Source organism: Prosopis cineraria, unplaced genomic scaffold (assembly GCF_029017545.1).
Source record: "Prosopis cineraria cultivar Desert tree isolate PC_DT_omini unplaced genomic scaffold, ASM2901754v1 PC13, whole genome shotgun sequence".
Lineage (NCBI taxonomy): Eukaryota > Viridiplantae > Streptophyta > Magnoliopsida > Fabales > Fabaceae > Prosopis > Prosopis cineraria.
Genome location: NW_026555344.1, coordinates 13,917,349 through 13,940,726, shown reverse-complemented (window position 1 = coordinate 13,940,726; position 23,378 = coordinate 13,917,349). Strand labels below are relative to the sequence as shown.

Below are 23,378 nucleotides of genomic sequence, written 5' to 3'. Positions count from 1 at the left end.
TTTTATATTATTTTTCTCTCTTCCTCTCACGTTGCTCGGCGTTTTCTCGCAAGGGGGGATTATTTTTTTTTCTTCAGGTATGTTCTAACTTTCCTGTTTAGATTAGCATTTAAAAATTTATTTAATTACAAAATTAATTTTATAGTTATTTTTAAATAATATTAGCTTTCTAGTGATATGATTATTTTGCAGGATAGAGTAAATATTTTGATTAGGATTTTTTCTATAGGATAGTAAATCTGATGATATGATGGATTAAAAATATAGGTTAAAACTCTTAGGGATATAATAAATATTATAGAATATTTTTTTGAGGTTGAAACTCATGTTTAAGAATTTTTGAGTTAAAATCTAGATCTATATGGTTGAATTTATGTGGAATCTGAGATGTAGGGATAAACCTATGATTATTAAATATTTATTTAAGTATGAATAGGTATTTTTGAGGTTATAGAAAGGTGATTTGAGGCTTCAGGATAATTATAAAAATTTAATTTATTTTTGGACGAATTTTTAGAATATAGAAGGATGAAATTGTGATACTAGAAGTGATTTGAGGATAAAAAAAATAGTTTATTAGGGTACGAGAATTTTAGAAAAGAATTTGGGAAGTTAAATGAGGCATAAATCTTAAATTAGTGTTAATATGGATTATAGATCTAAGACTTTTTAACTATTTAAATTAGAGTTATTTATTTTAATGTAAAATTAATATATAGTATTGTGAAATAATTATGTAGATTATATTGACAAAGATAGTGGTGAAAAAGGAGTTGTGAAAGGGAACTTGTTATTCAAGACACAAGGTAACCATTATTAATGTGTTGTGATGAGTGTGTTTGTGAATGGTTATGTGTTGTTTTGTTGTTTGGAAAAATTATGAATTATTGAAAATAAATACTGTATATACTTGTTTGAAATTATTGCCAAGTGGGTTAAAAATTTATTTTTGTTTATCATGATGAGATATTATTGTTCGGATATATTCCTGTTTGGATATTTGAATGATATATGACTTGTCAGGGTATTTTAATGTATGGTGTTAATGGGAATTTCTGTTCGGTTAATTATTACCACGTGGTAAGCCCTCATTGGACCCAATGAGTGGCGTGTCGCTTGGTCCAACTCACCTTTGGCCGGGTGATTTGGCGTCCGAGCATGGCGAAAGGAGGATATAAGGTGCAGTCATGCAAATTAAATACTTGTTCGGTTTGTTTGAAAGTATTGTTCGGTTAAATGTTTTGTGTGCCCACTTAGCAATCGCATGATTAGTTACATCCGCATGCATCATTACATATTAATTTTTGGTTACTGGGACTTTTAAGTCTCATTCCCCGTGGTTAATATTTTTACAGGAGCGAGTCCGGCCGAGAAAGCACCAGAGGTGTAACTATGGTGTATGAGACACCATCTTTTACGTTGCCTCTTATTTTGGATTATACAATGTATCTTGTGCCAACTTAGGACATATCTTCTTTGTGAAGCATGTAAACTCTAATCCTTTTTATTAAAAGTATTTCTATGACCAAGAGGATTATATCTGTCCCTCTTGATTCATGACCTGATTTAAATATCATGCCATGAGGATCCTGTCTGTCCCTCATGGTTCTAATTACTTTTTGAGATATTTTAAGACCTGTGGTATATTGTCTTGGATGTATCATGGTAGAAATTTTTCTACCATGATAAGGGTATGATAAGGGTTCAATGAAAAAAAATGATTTCTTGAATTAATAATTTGCGAAAAATCGGTTTGTAAATTTGAGGGTGTTACAGTTTTCAATCACATTACATCTCATTAAAAAGTTGGACATCCATTTACAAAGTTATTTTTTTCAAACTCACAAACACATCTAGTGTGTCCATTTTCATTTTCAAGTGCCTAAAGCTCACATTAGCCCTTATATCACATTTAATAAACTACAACGAACCTGTGTAATACACCATGACAATACAACAACTCACAATTTAAAATTTTAGTGTCCAACCCCTTAATCACAAAAACGGAAGGGAGAGTCAATCTACTATAAAATATCATAATATTCCTTTACAATCATTCACATCATGAATATCATACTTGCAATAGTATATTGACCCTATTTAAAAATCAAGATTTAACATACAAACAACTTAAGGCCTAAAATATACTATTTAACCTAAATCATCATCCAGTGCAAGTAATCAAAACAATGCAACTCCTAGTTGGCAACTTTAATGAAATCATACAAATAAATCCCAAAATAATTGAGGCTTACAAGTTACAATAATAGAATCTTATGCCTTAGGTTATTTTCCCTTGTCCTAACCTGATAAGTTACCACCTGTAATATTGAAGAGGGAGGAGTGAGTACAACCACTCAGTAACTAAGGTTAATCTAACATATACAAATGCATTTCAATTAATTACAATGATGTAAATGGCAAAATGTAACTTTCACGAACATATACATATACTCCTCTTTCAAATTATTAACCATGACCACAAAACTAACAACAATATGATTAGGCACATATACTTGCCATAATTCCACAAAAAGGGGACCCCATAATATCAATCATGTGCCCATACAAACAATATTCAAGACCACAATAATAATAACCATGTGGTCATATATAATATGTGAAACCATAAAATAACAACCATGTGGCCGCTACATGATATGCATGATCAATGCCTTTCTTATACTCTTTTGATACCTCATACATGAAGCCTGTAGCTATTTAATAGGATCCGTCTAGTTGATTAGACTAACTAAGCCTTTCACTTAGAGGAATTTCTCGATCAAGGCTACTACACTCACTTATGAGTCGTGATTTTTTTTCAATACTAACAACTATAGGGTGTCATATCCCTAAGCTGGCCTCCTCATGAACCAGTGAAGACTAATTAGGTTTGAGTCTCTCAATGAACAAGTAAAACAATTCCTCAAACAACAAGAGGGACAAATAAATAGAGGCAAGCCATCAAGCTTTAAATGGCAACCTTAGCATGTGGACTTGAAAATTTCTACTCCTCTCCCTATAGGCAAACTTCTACCTCATATGATCATTCAAATGAAACATGCTTAATCTAGTGTATGATTACTCACTAAATACACTTCATACAAATTCTCAATCATTGAACTCCACTAAACACTTTATACACTTTTTGGAATTGAATCTATTGCATGCTCCATATTATTCACAACATAGCATAACATGTGTCTTCATTACCATATTGTCATGCTCAAAGTTAGTATACTTCCTCATTTTCACAATCAAGTATATTTGAATAATCAATAAAACGCTTTTTCCAAAATCATACTTTTCTTTTTATCCTTACACATTACACATAACTCATTGTTTAATTGCCATATTCTTGCATAAAAACAAATTCATAGTTATCATAAGATTTTAAAACAATATTATTAATGCCTATAATTAATCAACAAATATATTACTTCAAACTTTTAAGAGGTCAAAGGTTCACCCTTCAATATAAGTTCTTCTCAAGCTTCTCAAAAGCTTGAATGGTGCCAAATTATAATTAATCTATAATTAATCACATCAACAATCATTAATATCCTCATTAAGGCAATTCCCAACATTATATTCAACATTTCCAAAACTCCCAAATCTCTAATTCCTTATATACAATAATACACATAAGTTTTATTAGTTCCCTTTAGTTCGCATGAGCTTTATTAAACTTCTATATTACCCTTGATGGCATTTAACTCTTCTAACAACATCATTAATTGCCATTTTTTACTATTAATGATCCCTAACAACCAAATACTCCTAAAGCCATCAATGCTAGGTTTAAATAACCTAAACAAATTGTATTAACTCTATTTAAGTTAATGAGTTTAGATCTATAGCCTCTATGGATGGAAAATCATCTTACTTAAACAAACACTAGCTCACAACTTCAAGAAAAATGGAAGAGAAAGGGAGGAGGAAGCATGGTACCCTTACCTTAGGTGTTATCTAGCTGCAAATTGTTTTCAATCCTTCCTAATAGCAAGCCTTAGCTCTTCACATGCTCTGTGTTTATCTTTTGTTTCTCTTTTATTTACTATTTCATTCTTGCCTTTAAAATTGTAGAACATGACCATGCACTGTGGTGTGTGGTATAGAGAGGCATGCTATGCATTTTGGTGACTCGTGCACCACGGCACATGATGCATGCACTGCGGCATATGGAATAGGGATACTCTCTTATGTTTTTTTTCTTGATGTCTGAGTGTCCTAACTCTACTTTGAACTTAATCCTAAGACTGATACTATAATTCAAAACATTCATTAGCTCTCTGTAACCCTATATCCTATTAATTTACTAAATTACCCTCATCTAATTTTAATCAAGGTTAATTTTCTAGGATCTTATAGCTTGGATCACCTTAATCAAAGATTCAAGCAAAAGGATAGGCACACCAGAAGTTGAATCTAGGATTTGAAATGTCAGTTGTGTTGATACAGCACATGCACCACAGCAAAAGGCTTTGTTGGCCACTACGCATGACACAAAAAGTGTCAGTCATAGTAGATTATGTCCTTAACCTTGGCAAGTATTCTCTGTACTATGAGTAGTAGTGAAGGGTGCCGTTGGCCATAGCAAACACTCTTTTGTGTCCCTAGCTATAGTGGATATGTCCTTGGCCATAGTGAATAGTACTCATAATTTTTATAAAATGACTCTTTTGTCTCATTTTAACTTGTTTTCAATGCTCCATCTCTTCCATTCTTCCTAAAATTTTTCTTAATCTAATTTAATGTGTTTAAAGGGCCTTTAACACTTGTCTTTAAACTTAATTTATTTTTGGAATTCCATTTGTACAAATATTTTTATACTTGATCTTTTAAGCTATCATTTAGCCAACCTTTTTCCTTAACTTCTTACTATTTCTTTCTCCTTGAACTTAATGGTGTTCAAATATTATGATTAATTCTCCTATCATAGTTATGTGCGGTTAATAGTGTGGTTAATGTTGGAGGACATTTCACACTCCAATTTTTGACTCAATAGTGGCTTAATGTTGGTTTAAATAGACTCAACCATTAAAATGGTCTTTGGATCCAAACCAAGATCCAACCATTTCAACTATTTAGTCTAGTTTGGTTCTTAAAACAATGCTCCCCAATATCCTTGGGGAGGAATAGATCCATCCATATCACCAAAGCATAACCAAACCTTCTTGCCATCCAAAATGGACAAAAGAGGAAAAAGGTCATCATACACACTACTACAGAAAAGCCTATATTTGATGATTATTTTTACTCATAGTTAATGGTTCAAAATTTTCAAATAAGATCCCATCATCTATTAGCAGTGTCTACATTTGACAGTTCCACAATCGTCAAATATGGTTTTAGTATTATTTTTTTTCAAAAACTTACAAACTTGATATTTTAAAATTTATTATATTTGATGATTCTAAATGTGAACTGTCAAATAAGTAATCCTATCTCTTATTTGACAGTTCTTTAAGTAAAAGAACCATCAAATATAAGGCATCATATATGCCTAATTCTGTCATAGTCGCGATTCATATATATGTATATTGACAGATCAATAAGATGTTAACTTGTGTATATATCTAGATCTAATTGTTGGGTATATGATCCCTTGACAAATCTTCCACATTGAAGTTCTACTTTTGGTTAAATCTCTTGTTTCCAAAGGAAGTCCTTAGTTTCACTGTCAATAGTAGCATGCTGTTGTGCCAATGTTTTCTTTTTGTAATCCGTAATAACCATCTCACACCTGTTACTTTTCCACGCCAGCACTTTGATTTGTTGACATGCGGGAAAAATTAGTTAATATTGGTGATTAAAATTTTTTGTTTGATTATAAAAAATTATTATTATTTTTATTCAAAATTTAATTTTTTTACAAATTAAAAATTAAAAATTAGTGTTCTATTAGTTCTTATTTGCAAGTAATCTTTAACTTGCTAATTCAAAAACATAAAAAAATGATTAAAATTATTTGATGGTCTTATAATTATCTCACCTCTACAAAATTACCCTTAATTGAACTCAATAAATTTGGACCAAATTAATTTACCTATCTTTATATCATAATTATTCAACAATATCCATATACCAAGGTATATACTATTGAAAATTAATTATTGCTTTTCAAATGTTGTAAAATAACTTATAAATAGGATTGTAAAAAGCTATAAACCACGCGACTCATTTATATATATATATATATATGTATGTATGTATGTATATTGTCTAACTAGTCATCTAGTTTTACTGGATATATGAGAATATGTTTTGGGAAGTTGATAATTGTCGTCATTTGTCACCTAGGCATCAATTTAAGTGGGTGTGGTGATTCCCAAAGGGGCCCTTATTTTCATTCCCATACCTATTCCAATTCCCTTGAGCATAAGACTTTAGGAGAATAATAAATAAAGACCTTATAAGAATGTTAATATTAAATTAAGATTTTTTAAAACTAACATTCTCAAATTTCAGTACTCGTTTTGTCATGTTTTAATATTAAAATTCTTAATTTGTTGCTACTAAAAGCATACTTTATTGCCGTAAAAAATTATTATTGACGATTATTTTAGCGATGGCTTTTTGTCACCTCCAAAAATTTTTTTTTAAATAGTGAGAACACCTTTAAAACCAATTTTCCTCATCTTCTTTTAACCCACACATGCCCCCATTTACCTGAACGTGAATGGACCGTTATGGGAAACCATTCTCTCCCATTTTCAAACAAGAAGGGAAACTACATATGCGCCTACATCAATTTTATATTTGAATAACGACACTGGATAATCTCTACATGAAAATGGAGTTACAAATTCAATTCTGAGTACATAACAAATGCACACAAAGAGAAGATAAAAAGAAAGGGAAGGCTGGGGCTTAATTTACTAAGGATAAATAACTCAAGAGGAGCGTACGGAAAATATTGCATATCAAGTGTGTGTATATGTACACACAATGATTATATAAAACATATTAATTGATTAGATTATTCCATAGTTAGATTAATTAAGATCGACAGTAAACAAGTTTTATTGATTACTTGGTCGTTTTCTTATCTCACCAATGACTTTTGTGGGGGAATCAAGGTACATGGTTCCATATGCGTATGTATTGTATATTTTATTTCACGTTGAAAAGAAGGGGGAAAAAGAAGAAGCATCCAATGCCTTTTGTCTGAAATCATCAAATGCTTCATGTATTTGCTTTAGATGCAGTGCATGTGCCTCTTTTATCAATGAGCAGAAAGGGATAATTGGATCCACATAGAAATACTCCTCTAATCTTTTTTATAAATTATTTTTATCAATCTCATCAATACTAATACATAAAAAAATAAAAATAATAAAAAAATATAAAATTTTAAATATATTTTTTATATAATAAATTTAAAAAGTAATATTATATTAATTTTTTTTCATGAAAGATAATTTTAAAAATATTTTTTAATTATTATGTAAAAAATTATATTATGATTTATAATGAGAGTAAAAGGAGTATATGACTAATTAAGAAAAGCACATCAGCTTCCCATTACCAGAGGCAGACCTGAATGACAACGCTGTCATCTCAGCTTTATATGATGCCCAAATAACAAAAAAAAAAAGGCCAAAAAACACGGTCAACAATGCACGTTTTTTTCCCCTCAAATCTGAGAACTTTTCGTGCCACCGACAGTGGCTAATTAAGTCAGCCCAAATAATCTCAATACCTTATAATGTTTGCGGGTTCAGATCTTGAAGGTGGAAAATGTCGTGTAATTGGGATATTTTAAATGAAGCAAAATTGATGAAGCATAATTGTGACTCTAACATGATTACCTTCAATAGATGAATATATGTGAGTAAGAATGGAAATAGATTAGGCTAAATTTGGCTTTTTTTTTAAATAAACTTAAGCGTCTATAATAGATTAAATACTTGAACTTGGCTTTAAACTTGTATAATACTTTTTTTAAGGCTTAAGCATGTGTCTATCTAAAGTTTAGTCTGACCTAAAAATCTATTTACATATTAGTTTTAAATATCTCAAATATGTGTTAGGACTATTAAAGTTTATATTTATATAACATGATTTATTAATTCTAATATATAATAGTTAATATGACTTACCAATTACAATACAACAATAAAGTAACAACCATACGTCAAACCTAATAGAAAACATAACCAAAAATAAAAAAATAGATTGATTAAAAAAATTAAATGGTGAAATTGATGTGTATATAAAATATTATATGATAAGATATATGTAAAAATAAAAATCGGTTTTGATCTATTTAATTAAATAGGCTAATCAAAAGCCTTAATCTATTTGATAACTAGGTTAAGTTAGGCTCGAAATAGCTGGGTCATCGGCCCTTGATAGCTAGAACCTTGATCTATTCCTACCTCTACATGTGAGCAATAAAGAATATTGACATAGTATAAGAATTAGTCTTTAATTGTTAACTTCATGTATCAGGAAATAATCTTTATGGTTATATAATCATGCTTGTTCATCTAGGAACAACAAATATCAGATATACCAGAGATGCTGAGTTTTCAAGTAATAACAAAAAGAGTCTCAAACTCCCTTACCATAGTTTACCTAAATGTAAAAGATATACAAGACTTTGTAGAACAAGTGTTTTTTGATTATTACTAAAATGTGAAAAGATTAGAAGTCTAAATTGAAGATAAAAACTAAATGATAAACCTAAAACTATCAATACAAGACGCAAGTCTTTATTGAGTGTTGACTAGCTTTTCTTCTATGCTTTCATATTCTATTTATAGTGTCAAAGTGATGGTAGCCTCTCCCTTATGACCTAGAACAGTCTGTCAAAGAATCAGGGATCCCGCGAAACTCATAGCATGGTTTTTACTCAGTGTCTCCCATTTTTGGCAACCAGTCCATCTCACCAAGATAATTAGGCACAATGATCCTGTAGATTCCAGGATCCTTGGGATCGTGTCTTTATGTGCTAATGGTCTAATGTTTTGCAACTGGTGGGATTTCGATATGTTCATCCTGTCGTGGCTTTCTATTGAGCTCGGAGCCGGCCCTCTTGTTAAAATTAGGCCTAACTCTTCAGTCACTCGGCCCAAATAGCTTTATGATTCTACCCAATACTTTGACAAGTGACGTTTCATATTTTAGCTCAAACAATGCCCCATGTGTGCCATGGCTGATAACATAAGTCATGTGGCACATTTGAAAAAATTGAAACATCACTTCGTCTCTGAGCATCCTTTGTTAATATAAACTTATTTCTTTTTCTAGTCATTTCTCATGCCTTTCTTGCCGTTTTCTTATCGTTTAAGCTTTGCCTCCCTTGCTCCATTCTTCCCCTTGCTCAAAAACAGCTTCATCTTCTGCTACCATCGCCTTTACTACTACTCTATCTAGTACTTCTATTAGAGTTTTACCTGATTCCTTAGTTACCATCATGAATCCCGTTACTTCACTAGGAGGATTGATACGGTATGTATCTTATTATTAAACTTGTATTTTCTTTAATTAGGTTCTATTCTAATATCTCTCTATTTTTGTTTCCAGAGGATTCATCATTCCATGATTCAGTCACCTTTTGGTAAGCTTCTTACTTGTTGTTTGGTCCTTGGTCCTTCTGTTTTATCCAGGATAAAAATACTGATTATTTATTAGCTTTTGAATACCTCTCCCTAAAAATTTCAAATCTCCAACAAGAGCAATGTCAGGTATCTTACCATTTCCCCCAGCCTCTCTGAAGTGACTGCTCCTATCCAACTGAATTTATGGCTATTGACCTCAATTTGCAACCTAATTTGGCTTGGATAACTTCTCCCTTAACTGAATCATCTTGCCAAAGCTTCAGAATTGGCCCCAGTCTCTCTGAGCTTATACCAATTAGGTGAAACGCTTAAGGTTAACCTACTAGCAATAGTAGAGAGAGATGGGTCTTTATGACCTCATCCAACTTTCATTAGCCGACATCGACATTCCGATCAACCTGTTAAATACCCTTCTAAGTTTCTGGGCACTTGCTACAATGCCTTTATCTTCGCTAAATCCCATGTCAATCATACTGTGGGATGTATTTATGTAACTTGGGCTGCTGATCACTAGGAAGGAGAATTTCTACGCTATCTCTAAGTGGCACGATTCCTATGTCACCCTTTCTGTTAACCTGGAAAATAAGATTAGGGGTACTAGCTCCTATATAAAAAGATCATAGAACTATTCTCTGAGAAACTAGCTGACAAGCCCGTCACCTTACGAAGCATCTAGTTTTTGTTTAGATCCTACTGGGCTAATAGATCCTAGCCCTTAGGGGAGGAAAGCCTGTGCAACTACATTTGCGGATCACCTAGTCCCTACTCTGTGGCAACCAGCTAACCTTAGGGACAATATTTATTTGCCATCTATATGATGCTTAAGGGAGTCCTTAATGAAGAAACCCTTCAGCAACTTCTATGGGCCCATCTGGTTCTTGAAGCTGTGGACGATCGCCTACTTCTTTCTGCTCGTCGGGAGCCTTTTTCCCGAGGATGCCCATGCCAACCACCCTTTCACCTACCTATTGGGTGCCCATCCTCTAGATGAGTTAAAGAACTTTTTTGAATTCTTTTGTTAGCAAAGCTAGTCCTTGTGAAAGCCCTTAAAGCCATTTAATATTCTAGACCACCACATCCCTACCTAGTATAAATTCTTGGTGGATCAAAAGAGCAAGCCCTCCTCATTGCTAAGGGACGAGGTTTTCCTTTTGGCCACAACTCTTAAAAAATATGGCTACCATATACCAAGCTCCTCCTCCAAATCCTTGAAGGTTTATTTAAAGTCATATCACCCTCAACTAGTGGTGATCTAGTTCGGGCTAAGCTAGTGTCGTCCTTGAGGGCTATCCTCCCAAGTTAACATAAAGCTACTAGATTAAGAGGCCATCGATCAAATAACCATTTCACATACTGCACAAAAGCATATAAGGTGGAACTGGTTGATAGAGATATTGCCTCTATTTCAACAAATGGTGGCCCTAGCACTTCAGGAACATTATAAATAGCCATACTAGTAAGTGCTATTCTTTATGTTCATCCTTTTTGCTTTTCAATATAATCTGACCTATTTTTAAATTTTTGTAAACCATAATTGGATGTAATCACATGTTTGGTGAACTTCTTGAGGGGTTACATTGATGCTTTTGCGGCTTTGGAGACCCAAGTGGCCCCTTCCTTAGGATCTATAGCTAAAGAGATTAAGAGGGATGACATATCCTCTCATGTCTTGATCCCAAAGAATCTTATATCTAAGAAGAGTCATCCCTCATGCTGCTCGGACAAAGGAGATGGACCTAATAAGAGGAAGCAAGCTCCATCTCGTTTACCTAATTCTAAGAGGAGGAAAAAGCAATACCCTCTCTTTCAGATCAACTTTCCTCTATACCTCCTCTTGTCGAACCCACCCCTTAAAAGTGAAAAGCATGTAGAAGCGTCAATATACCATGATCTTATTGGCTGACTCTAATAATGGTAGGATGAGTCCCCTTCGTTGTAGAGGGTTGAAGGCTCAGACTCCAGATTCTCAGATGGTTACTTCTACCATTGTGCTTGAGACAATGCCGGATCCTTAAATAATCATGTCTTCTTTCCATTCCTGCAGCAACTCTGGATTCCTAAGGAGTTGCCTCTACTATAATTCCTGAGGCAGTCCCCAAGACCCTATAAATTGCTGGCGAGGTAGTGTAAGTCATAGAAAACCCTGCAATTGCCATAAAGGTTCAGGAAGCCACACTGCTATGGCCCCAAATGGTGCTAATAACCTAGAAGGTCTAGGGGCTGCTACTGACCAAGAGGGTGTTTCCACTATAACCTCGGATGGTGACTTAAGGCTCAGGGCCAATGAAATTCGAAAGGTTGCCTTTACTAAGGCCCCAGAAGAGGTTCTCCCCATCAACTTAACAAGAGGTATTGAGACTAGGGGCTCTAAAAAACCCTTGAGGAACTTTAAGTAGCAACTATCACTGGTCCTGTAACCACTAGCACTCTAATTTTAAAGAACGTGATAGTCATTTTGGCCTCCACTCAGGGTGCCTCAGTGTGGGGCCAATCTGAACCTACTACTACTCTGCGCGGCCATGTGAAGAAGGCCTTGTGGTCAGCTAGGCAGTTCGCCAGCACCCTCCATTCAACAAGTAAAGATAAAGAACTTATGGACTCATGTCAGGTATTAATTATTATGCTCTTTCCTCTTGTCTAGTTTCCTTCTTATAATTACTATTACTAACTTACTTTTTCTCTATTTGGCTTGCCTCAACGAGGTGGTCCCTACTGACACCTTTCTAGCCTACATCCGCGTTCCCAAAATGAATGTGATGTTAGATGCCTAGAGGTTCGTTTAGTTTCAACTTAACTGAGATCTGCTTCTACTTCCTGAGTAGAATTACCAGATGATTTGAGCCATTGATGCTGTGGAGAAAGCGGTTCCTATCGAAATGCTATGGCATTATCAATTGCTATCGTACGGAGCTCTTACTCCTTTCAAACTATCTAACAAATAGTAGTCTGTTAGGGATGAGTATCTTGATGTCAAGGCTCAGGCTATTGCTACCGACGATCAGTTCCAGGAAAAGTCTCTCCTTACATAGACCATCTCCATTTGCTGTGGGTTAAGGTAGCTGACTTGAGGTGCCAATTGGCAGCTGCAAAAGAGGAGCTAGCACGAATTAAAGAGGGTAATGTAGAATCTGAGCTAGAGGTAGCCAATAAAGCATTGGACGATACATGGGCCATCTTAGAAGAGAAGCTTCATTTAATGTTACGATTCAAGACAGCCCTCGGTTGACATCAATGACTATCTGCTAAGCTAGACATAGTTTTGGCCATATGGGATGTCCTCTAGGCCTATTGTAAATAATAAAAATATTTTTATTCTTTTATTATTTTTTTTGTATCATTTGCCCATTGTATCATAATTCTTTGTGAATAAAATGACAACATTCTTTTCCTCTCTACTATCTATTTTGTTTCATCTTGAGGAAATTCTAAGCCTCAGGTCTTTACTTCTTCGTGTTCCAGACCTTGATAGTTTGTTATTGTGATGGCTAATATTTCGTTAAGTATTTTCCATTTATAGCTCATCTGTGCGGAGTCCTATCGAGGCTAGATAACTAACATGTGTTCCCTTTAAACTACTTCGCTAACTTTGAATGGTCCTTCCAATTAGGCAAAAATTTACCAAGCATTTAGTCCTTAGAACTAGGTGGCAACACAAGTTTCCATATGAGCTCGCCCATCCAAAATTGTTCCTTTTTTATTCTTGTTTATATATTCTTAAAACCTCTTTATTCTGAGCAATCATATGATCTAATGCTTGTAAATGTATTTCTTCCAAATAAGTTAACTCGTTATCATAACTTTTTATAATTCTCAAAAGGTCTTCCTAAGCTGTTCACAACACATAATGAAGGAATTGCTATTTTCATAGGTATAATACAACCTCATGTCCATATGTCAATACACACAGGCTTGTGCTTGGGCCTCTCTCTTGATGTTTGGTATGGCCTCTACCCATTTTATGAAATAATCTGTGGCCACTAAGATAAATGAGTGACCCTTGGATGAGGCTGAATAAATCTTTCTTATTACACCATAGAGCGCACCCTCAGAGGCCATGGCTTAATGAGAGGATGCATGTCTAATGCTGGTATATGTTATGCTGGCTCGTGAGTCATATTTGATGTAGTCTTTACCATTGATGGCCATAGTATCTGTGTCGCACACCATCCTTTGTATCTTTGGCCTTGACTAGTGTGCCCCATACACTCCTTCATATACCTAACTTAAGACCTCTATGTATTTAATGAAAAGCTAAGTACCTAAGTAATAATCTATTAGGGCCTTTTCTATACAATTCATCCCTAATTAGAATGAAGTGTTAGATGCGTATCCTCTTCTGTAAGGATATTGTTGGCTGGTATTTTATAGATCACTTTTAAAATCATCTTGCCAATCCTGAGCTAACTCTTGTGAGATCACACCACACTGTACTGTGAAACCACATTGAGAAACTGAAAGATGTTCTTTTTGTTCTACTACAATTATCTTTCTGGTGAGTTCGGGTGATAACCTTAACCTTGATACTATTTGAACCAGTTCATTTACCTCCCAATTCTGAGCTTGGGGAATGTGTCTCAATATTACTATGTTAAAATCTTCCAAGATCTGAGAAGCCTTGGCGTATACATCACTAGAGCTGGGCTCGTACGCTTATATTCACTAGTTAATTGTTTGATGACCAACAAGAATCCCCTTATATGACTACATCATAGGCCTTTATTTATTGAAGGATCTCAAGCTTTGTGAGTAGTGCTTCATATTCAACCTAATTATTAGTACATTCGAAGTCTAATTGTAAAGATGAGATGGTTTTTACCCTAGTAGGAGAAGTTATACTATTCCAACCTAGATGCTTGTTCGTACTAGATCTATCAAACTTGAGCACCCAGGGCCCTGGATCTACTGAGAACATAAGGAACTCTTTTTGTCTTTAGGGAGCTCGACTGAAGGGTGATCAACTAGGAAATATGCTAAAGCTTGTCCTTTTAACTTGATTTTGGGGTAAAATATTAGTGAAAATTTTGCTAGGGTCAAGCTCCATTTCCCTATATGGCCCATCATGATTGGCCCATTAAGCATATACTTAATTAAATCAGAGTGTGAAAACCACATATACAACTGTGTTTATTATGTAATGCCTTATTTTAGTATAAGCATAATACAGTGTGAAACACATTATCTCCACAATTGAGTATCTAGTCTTCGTAGGAGTTAAACACCTACCTAAATAATAAACTACCTACTCATGTCTCCCATTAATAGTTTAGGCTAACATAAAACCTATGGATATGATGGTGGAAGCTAAATACAATAAAAAAAGAGGGTGTTTTCCCTCGAGGCTACTAAGATCGAGGCCTCATCAAGTGTTCTTTAATTCTATCTACAAAGGATGCTTATTGGTGTTTGATCTAGGTGAATTCCTTAGTGTCCTTAAGCTTCAAAAGCTTAGAAAACTCCTTCATCTTCCCTTCCAGATTTAGAGTGAAATGCCTAAGATAATTGAATTGGCCTAGAAACCTTTGAAGCTTTTTCTTATTGCTTAGTGCCTTTACTTGTAGAATAGCTCGTGCTTTACTCGAGTCTACTTCAATCCCCCTTCTATGGACTAGGAATTCAAGGAAATTACCTATAATTGCCCAAATGCACACTTAAGTAGATTTAATTTAAGACCTACTTCCCTCATTTGGAGGAAGCTCCTCCTCAAATGCTCGATATGATCATGTGTTTTTTTGATTTGATCATTATATCATCTATGTATATCTCAGATATTTTCCTATCATATCATGAAAGATGGCACTCATAGCCCGCTAATAAGTAACCCCAGCATTTTTCAGACTAAATGGCATGACTACCCATTTAAATGTCCTAATAAAGCCCGAGCACCTAAAACTAGTCTTGTGAATGTCCTCCTTCGCAATAAATATTTGATCATATCAAATATTAAATAATTCATAAATGATAATATGCATTCCAGGCCCCAGCATCTATTAACCTATTTGCAATATGAATTGCATACACATCTTTAGGTATAGCTGAGTTTACATTTCAAAAATCTTCATAAGCCATAGCTTTTCCATTTTCTTAATTATTGAGACTATATCTGAGAGCCACTGAACATACCTACAAGACCGTATAAATTTAGCCCATATGAGGCATATAATCTCCTCCTTTACTTGTAGCTCCATTTTAATTGACATTGTCTTAGTGAGTTGTTGATGCAGTCTATAGAACAACTTTATAGGAAGCCTGTGTTCACCAACTGTCTTAACAACCTTGACATTTCATCATCATCCCACATAAAGCAAATCTTTCAATTCTTGCAGCACTTGCTTAAATTTATTCTTTTATTATTCATCTAATAGTAAGCTAATGAAGGTGATCTTTGGTTCTTATGAAAACCTGAGGTTACTTCTTCTGGTGGATCCTGTACCTCTTGGGCTATGTCTTCAAACTTTAGAGGTACAGGGTTTATCTGTGTAGTTGCATTACATTCTAAGTTTCATCTTCATATATGACCTCGGTCCCAAAAGTCTCAATCCATATTTTACAATCTTTCCTGTATGTTGTGCAACCATAATTTTTAGATAGCTGTGGTCGCTACACGCCTTTCTATGGCCTTTCTGTTGTTTTACACATAAGAGTTCTGCTTGGATCCTCTTGTGCCCTTTGAAATGTGAATGAGCCCACATCAACATCATAATACCTCATATCCATGAAGTCTGTAACCATCGTGAAGGGTCTATCCTTAGCCTAGATCACTTCTATCTTTTCCCCATTTTCATATGAGAAACATTGGTATAGTGAGGAAGGGATGTACTTATTGGCATGAATCCAATCCTGACCTAATAATGCCTGGTACCATGCTATTATACTGATCATGAAAAAGGCCATCAGAGATGATTTGGTCCTGACATTGACTTGTAACGACAATACATCAAGGACCTTGGAAGCAGTTCCAGTAAACCCCACTACCGACACTTCTGTTAGTATCAGGTTTTGTTCCTCTCACCCATCTTGAGTATCACATGAGCTGGCAGTATATTTATCGTCAAGCCATTATCTACTAGAACCCTGGTCCTTGGCTTCCTATCAAGCATACCTTATGTATAAGGGCTTCAAGTGCTAGGCTATATTTAACACTTGGCTTCTCCACGATAACTCGTTTTGGGTTTCTTTCTATAGCTTGTAAAGTGACCTAGCAAACGGGCTTTACAACCTTCCCCTTTTGTGTTTGCATCTTCACTAATTCAGGCTCTTCATCATCCCTAAGTTTCATCAAGCAATATCGATATGGACTCATGTACATTACCCTAGATTGTTTTACTCAGACCGATCATGGGTCTTACTAGTAGTAGACCGGAATTAGGATGGAAGCTTAATGAAACCACCATCAAAGATTAAGAGGTATCTCTTTGATATGAATGGTCCTATTATATTGGTTTTTACTCTTGCTCCCTTCATCCTAATCCTTAGTGGACTTCCTCCTGAACTTGTTAGTTTCTTATATTTAGATCTTCTTGCACCTCAGCCTTTTGCTGCTCGAGGCATCTTTGAGTAGCCTGATTTTACTGAACACATTATTTTTGAGTTCTAGTTAAGGTAGTTGGAAATTTTTTGTGCCTCATGACCCTCACTTTAGAGGCGGTACATTACTAAGTAGTGTAATGGACCTGCCAAACTCTTAGCAACCTTTGGTTTTGAAGGAAGCTTTTGTGGTGCTTTCTAATGGTGTTAATAGCAGGCCGTTGGGGCTTGTATCCCAACTTGACAGTATCCCTTGAAGGGTTTACCTACTTATGGTATTGCTAAGTACTTGACAAAGTAATTGAACTTGCCAGATGGCTCTCCTAGACGTCCCAGACTACTTTAGACCGTGTCAGTTCCTTCGTAAGCAATTCCCTCGATTAATGTCCCATTTTAAGGGTTGTTTACTATTCTGCTTTTTTGTCTACTAGTTGTCAATCTTTGGCTGCCCGTAGTTTCTCCTAGGTAGTCCCAAACCACCTTAGATCTGTCTGAGATTTTCACACTTTGCTCTTCTAAGCTAATGTCCCATTTTAAGGACCTAATCCTGCTTGACAGACCTGTAAGTTTTCCAGGCAATCCTACACCATTCTGAGCTCTCTTGGGTTGCATCTCTCTTGGCTAGACATTCTAAGGTGTCCCATCTTTTTGCCTATTATCACTTCTCTAGGTTTACTGTCTGTTAGAGTTTATCTCGACTATGTTTATGTGGCAAATGGGGGAAATGAATTCTCATCCACAACTATGGATTCTTCGTTTGAGAAATTAAAGACAACTTTATTGATCTAATCTTAGATGATATTCTTAAAGTCCTAATAAAACTTAGTGTTGTGACTCCGCAAATGATGGTATTTCCAGTAATCCTTCCCTCTCTACTCCTCTTTCGAAGGAATTTTATAGTCACAGGCAGCAGATGAAGTTCTCCTTGAGTACAAAATTGAAGATCTTTCTCTATCTTAGTAGTGTCCAAGGTATATTGCATTGCGTTAGGCCTTTTGTGAGTCTCCCTGGCCTTCCTTATTAGGGTCGAGCATGTGTAGTTGCTTGCATTTTTCAACTCTGCCACTGCTACATCAAGGTCACCAAGTAGGTTCCTACCATAGTTCATCTGCAATAGTCATTCCTCTTTTAGCAATTCTTCATATCACAAACCTTAGCTACGAGCTCATAGAAATCTTAAAACTCTATCCTCTAAACATTTCTGAAGCTTTACATCAAGGCCTACTTAGGCTAGCTTGATGAATTTAATTTCTAGAAGCTCTTCAGCTGTTTGAACCATCACCAAACACCAGTCTGCTATCTCTCCAATCTGTTGAGTAAGCTTGTAGAGTTCTACTATACTAACCTCTAGTTCTGCCTTATAGAAATGTACATAAAACTTCTGCTCTAACTCTGGTTCTGCCTTAATGAAGTGTACCATGTGAATGTTAGACTAGTAAGAGTGTTTGGGAACAATCTCAGCTTTAAGTTGTGAAGTTCTCATAATTGGTAATCTCCCTACATGGGATTATGAATCTTCCAATATGCTCCAGGGTGGAATACATTCCATCTCCTAAGAATAGTGTGAATTCAAGGATCCTATAACCTTAAGGGTATAGGTTGTCTCTATCTATGTACTCCAGATATGACTTTGAGAAAGTGGAATCACCAATTGGCCCTTAGCCCCAGTCTAATATGTCTTTGAATGGTATCCTTCAGGGCCTCCATGTACACCAATCAATTCAAAGGCTCGTTCTAATGCTTTGAGACTATTCCTATATCCCCCAGGCAGCTCATGTCAAGCTCTTATAAATAATACAAAGGATTATTTAAAGGATTAGTGTTAGCAAAAAATCTAAGGAATAGGGCAGTCCTTTAAAACTGGGCAACCTTGACGGCCAGTACCTACAACATTAATTCTTGTTTGTTATCCTCCATACGGTCCCAAGTTTAAAGCCTACTTCTAAAGGAGTTCCTCTTAAAGATGTGGCTAAGTTCTTTAGGCCATCATACAAAGCCTGCATCATGATTTGCTATCATTCTTTTTTCCTTACGTTCTGACATTTTCAGGGATGCAACAAAGAATTTGGTTTTTCTTCCAACTGTTTATCTATTCAGTCTTGAATTCTACATAACACTTTTGCTATAAGACCATTGGATATGATTAGTGGGTTTTCCTTGTCCACTTCTTGGCTTTGGTCCAGGGCTTGTGCTACTGCTACCTGTTGGATAATAGTACTATGTGCTCACAATGTGCAGCCGCCTTAACTTCAAGCATCAATTGTTTTAACCCTATGAGTGCAGAGTTCCCTTTTAGTTCGTGAGAACCAACACCTATTTTATCATCCTTTTGTCCTTCTCATCCTTACCATTTTTGTTACACAGGTCCCACCAAGCGTGCTAAAAATTGTTCGTCTAGGAATAACAATCAACACCAGACATGCTAGAGATGCTAAGCCCTCAGTGATAATAAAAAAGGTCCAAGCTCCCTTACCTCAGTTTATTCAGATGTAAAAGATATGCAAGACTTTATAGAACAAGTTTTTTTTGATTATTATTGAAATATGAAAAGATTACAAGTCTAAATTAAAGATAAAAACTAAATGATAAAACCTAAAAGCTATGAGTATAGAAGTGAATCTTTATTGAGTGTTGACTAGCTTTTCTTCTGTGCTTTCATATTCTATTTATAGTGTCAGAGTGATGGTAGCCTCTCCTTTAAGACCTAAAATGTTCTGTTAAAGAATCAGAGATCCCATGAAACTCATGGCACGGTCTTTACTCAATATCTTCTAATTTTGGCAACTAGCTCATCTCACCAAGATACTGGGCATGATGATGCTACTCCTATGGATTATAGGTTTACTTGGGATCGTATCATTATGTGCCAATGTCCAATATTTGCAACTGGTGAGATTTTGGCATATTCATCTTGTCACAAGCTTTCTATTAAGTTCATGGTCGGCCCTTTTGTTCAGATTGAGCTTAACAGTTCAATCACTTGGCCCAAATAGCTTTATGACCTACTTAATGCTTTGGCGAACGACATTTAATATTTAACCCAAACAATGCTATGCCTATGATAGGATTTAGGAAGTTTTTTTTAATATTTTTTTTTATCATCTTTCTACCTTGTTGAAAGGTGTTATAGGTAATAAAAAAGGGCTCACAAGTGACTGCATTCAAAAATAATATTTTATGATTAATGAATTGTTTTTCTTTCAAAAAAATCTTGCAAATGAAAAAAAATGTTACCTAAGAGTACCCTCTTATTTTGAACTAATAGTAATTCTCAATTAGATTAAGTGATTATACAGTTAGAGAAGGTTTTTCAAAACCTAGAATGGTATGTGAACCTAAAAAGTTCTGCATATACTTATCAAGAAACCATTCATGTTTTGTCTTTTTCTTATTTAAGGAATATATCACTTACTTGTATATGGTTTAAATGTCTCATATATTTTGAAAATGCCATTCAATTGATGGGATTTGGTATGATGCTCAAGAAGATAATGAGATGCAAATATTTCTTTTTAAAACATATTGATTTGACCCTATAAGGGGACCATCACCCTACAACATGTTGCCACCAGAAATACAATTAGGAAATCCATATTAAACTTACCAGTATCAACAATTTATTTTGAGATATATTATACAGTCATTATAAGAATAGAAATTTTAATGTTAAAACTATCAGGGTTTTTTAATTTCATTATGAAATTCATAATTAAGAAAGATTGATAGGTTTAATGTTGGATTTATAGATAAATGGAGCAAGGAAAAGTAAGGGAGGAGAGACAACATGCATTATTGGATCTTGGAAGGAAAATCTTTAACAAGAGACTATAAAAGAAGAATGTTAATAGGGATTACTAACCAAACCAAGTCATGCATGAGGATAGTAAATTAGTAGTAAAGCTCCAGCTATCTAGAATCAATACAATTCTTTTAAGTTTAAACCTAACTATCATATAGTCATAAAACAAAACTTTCAACAACAACAACAAGCCTTATCTAACTAGGTGGGGTCAGAAGCTATTATATTCTATCATTTATCAACCTTTTAGAATATTGTTAACTAAGAGGTTTCGATCAACAACTTTCAAAAGTGTTTTCTTTAGCTTTCCTCTACCTCTCTTGATAGGGCTTAATGTTACCTATTGCACTCTCCTTATAGGTGCCTTCCCTTGATCTTTTTTATACATGTTCAAACCATCTCAAATAATTTTCTACAAATAAAACTTTTTGTTAGGTTGTCTAAGTATGAATGGACTAAAGATGATGTAAGAAGTCCCATATCAGATAAAGTTAGACTTAATAACTAATATATAATAAAGAGCAAAGACCTATAAACTTTAGCCTTAAAGTTGAGTTAAGATGTAGTGTCGCTACTTTTTCCCGTCTCCCCTCTCCCCCCCATTCTTGGTCAGTCACTCCCTATTCCTAACAAGTGGTATCTAAGCCTAATTTTACCTGAGATCGAGACTTGTAAGCATGCTAGTGCTCACATGTTTGAATCCAAAATAGGACTAGTTGAAGCTTAAAAAACTAGGCTAGCCTTCAAAAACAAAGACGTGGTGTTCGAGGCAACTTTAATATGAGGAGCTACTTGACTCATACTTAAGGGGTAGATTGTTAGATTTTCCCATATGAGTGGACTAAAGATGATGTAGGAAGTCTCATATCAAATAAAGTAGGCTTAAAACTAATATATAATAAAGAGAAATGACCTATAAACTTAAGGCTTGAGATTTTGAGTTAAGTTGGTAATCCTTGCAATACTCTTGCCTGTCTCTCCCCTCCCCCATTCTCGAGCACTCACCTCTATTCTTAACAATTGGTATCATAGCCTAGTTTTGCCTAAGACCTATAAGCCCGGTAGTGCTCACACATTTGAATCCCAAAATGGAACTAGTTGAAGCCTGAAAAAGTAGACTGGCCCTAAAAACTAGGGACTCATTTGGGGTGTCATTAATATGGGGATATTGTGGATTCACTCTTGAAGGGGAGCTTGTTAGGTCATCCTAAAGTGAGTCGACTAAAGATGTTGTGGGAAGTCTCAAATCAAATAAAGTTGGGCTTAACAACTAATATATAATAAGAGAAAAGATCCATAACTTGAGCCGTGAGGTTTAAGTTAGGATATGGCATCCTTCTATTGCTATTACCTATCTCGCCTCTTCCCCCGTCCCCGGTAGTAGCTCCCCATTCCTAAAACTTTCAATCAAGCTAAATGTTGTTTCCAAAGCTTCATCTTGTTACAAAATAAACCATTTTTCTATTTGGGAAAAACCTACACAAAAATAACTAATTGAAAGTATGGCAATATGTAATACTCTCTTAAATAACCAAGCACTAGTCAATTATCATGGTACTAAAAAATTAAACATATATAGGGATAATCATGATAGAAAACATATATGAGATTTCATGTGTGTGAATAATGTGCATGTTTTATATTTGTTGCATACAAGAATAGAGCTCGCTATGATGTTAAGAAGGGTTGAGTTTGGATTATATCTGTACTAGGATCTAATAATGTTTTGCTTGTTTACTTTATTGTATGCTTGAATGCTTCTGTTAGTGATAATATGATTGAGTAGGGGTAATCCTAATCTACTATGAATAGCATATTGCACTAGAAAATACTTTTATACAGGATTCTACACCAATTAAAAAAATGAAAAGGTGTAAAAGTGTAAAGGTGGCATTTTTGTAAATAAGTTAAAATTCAATAGAAATTACATAAACTCAAATGATTTGTACAATTTTCTAAAATATTATCTAGACCTCACATACTATAGGCAAAATATTATGCCCAGCGTGCAAGGATGTCATCACCTCTTTCCTCAGAGAATGGATCTGTAATGCCAAACATCTAAATTAAGTATAAAATTACAATTAAATATTAACTAACTAATTCAAATAAATAATAAAATTAAGCTTTGTTAAAAATATATTTACTTCATTAGTAATTTAGTCATTCCCAACGTGATGCTGTTTGAGCATGTGCTTCATCACATATATACCTACACAAACTAGTCTTATATGGTTGCCTATGACTCTATATAAGAATATATATATACACAATTGGTAATAAATTTTAATAATTGAATAAGTTAATAAATATTAGATTCACTTATCCCTAGCTCGATCCACATAAGATCCTTGAGATCAGTGCGTTCTTTTTCAAGATAATTGTTTTGTATACTTTTCATTGTCCTATGATCAAGATCACAAGATTAGTAACTTATATATCCATAAAAATTAAATTAAATAATTTTTGTACAAGTAAACTTATGA

General features: G+C 34.6%; 1 long non-coding RNA gene across 1 annotated transcript; it reads left to right on the top strand.

Annotated features, from left to right (window-relative positions):
- The first annotated feature begins 676 nt into the window (after positions 1 to 676).
- On the top strand, positions 677 to 1,545 carry LOC129290377 (uncharacterized). The gene is made up of 2 exons (XR_008588339.1): positions 677 to 806; positions 1,356 to 1,545. It is a non-coding gene; the product is annotated as an uncharacterized LOC129290377 (long non-coding RNA).
- Positions 1,546 to 23,378: the final 21,833 nt, after the last annotated feature.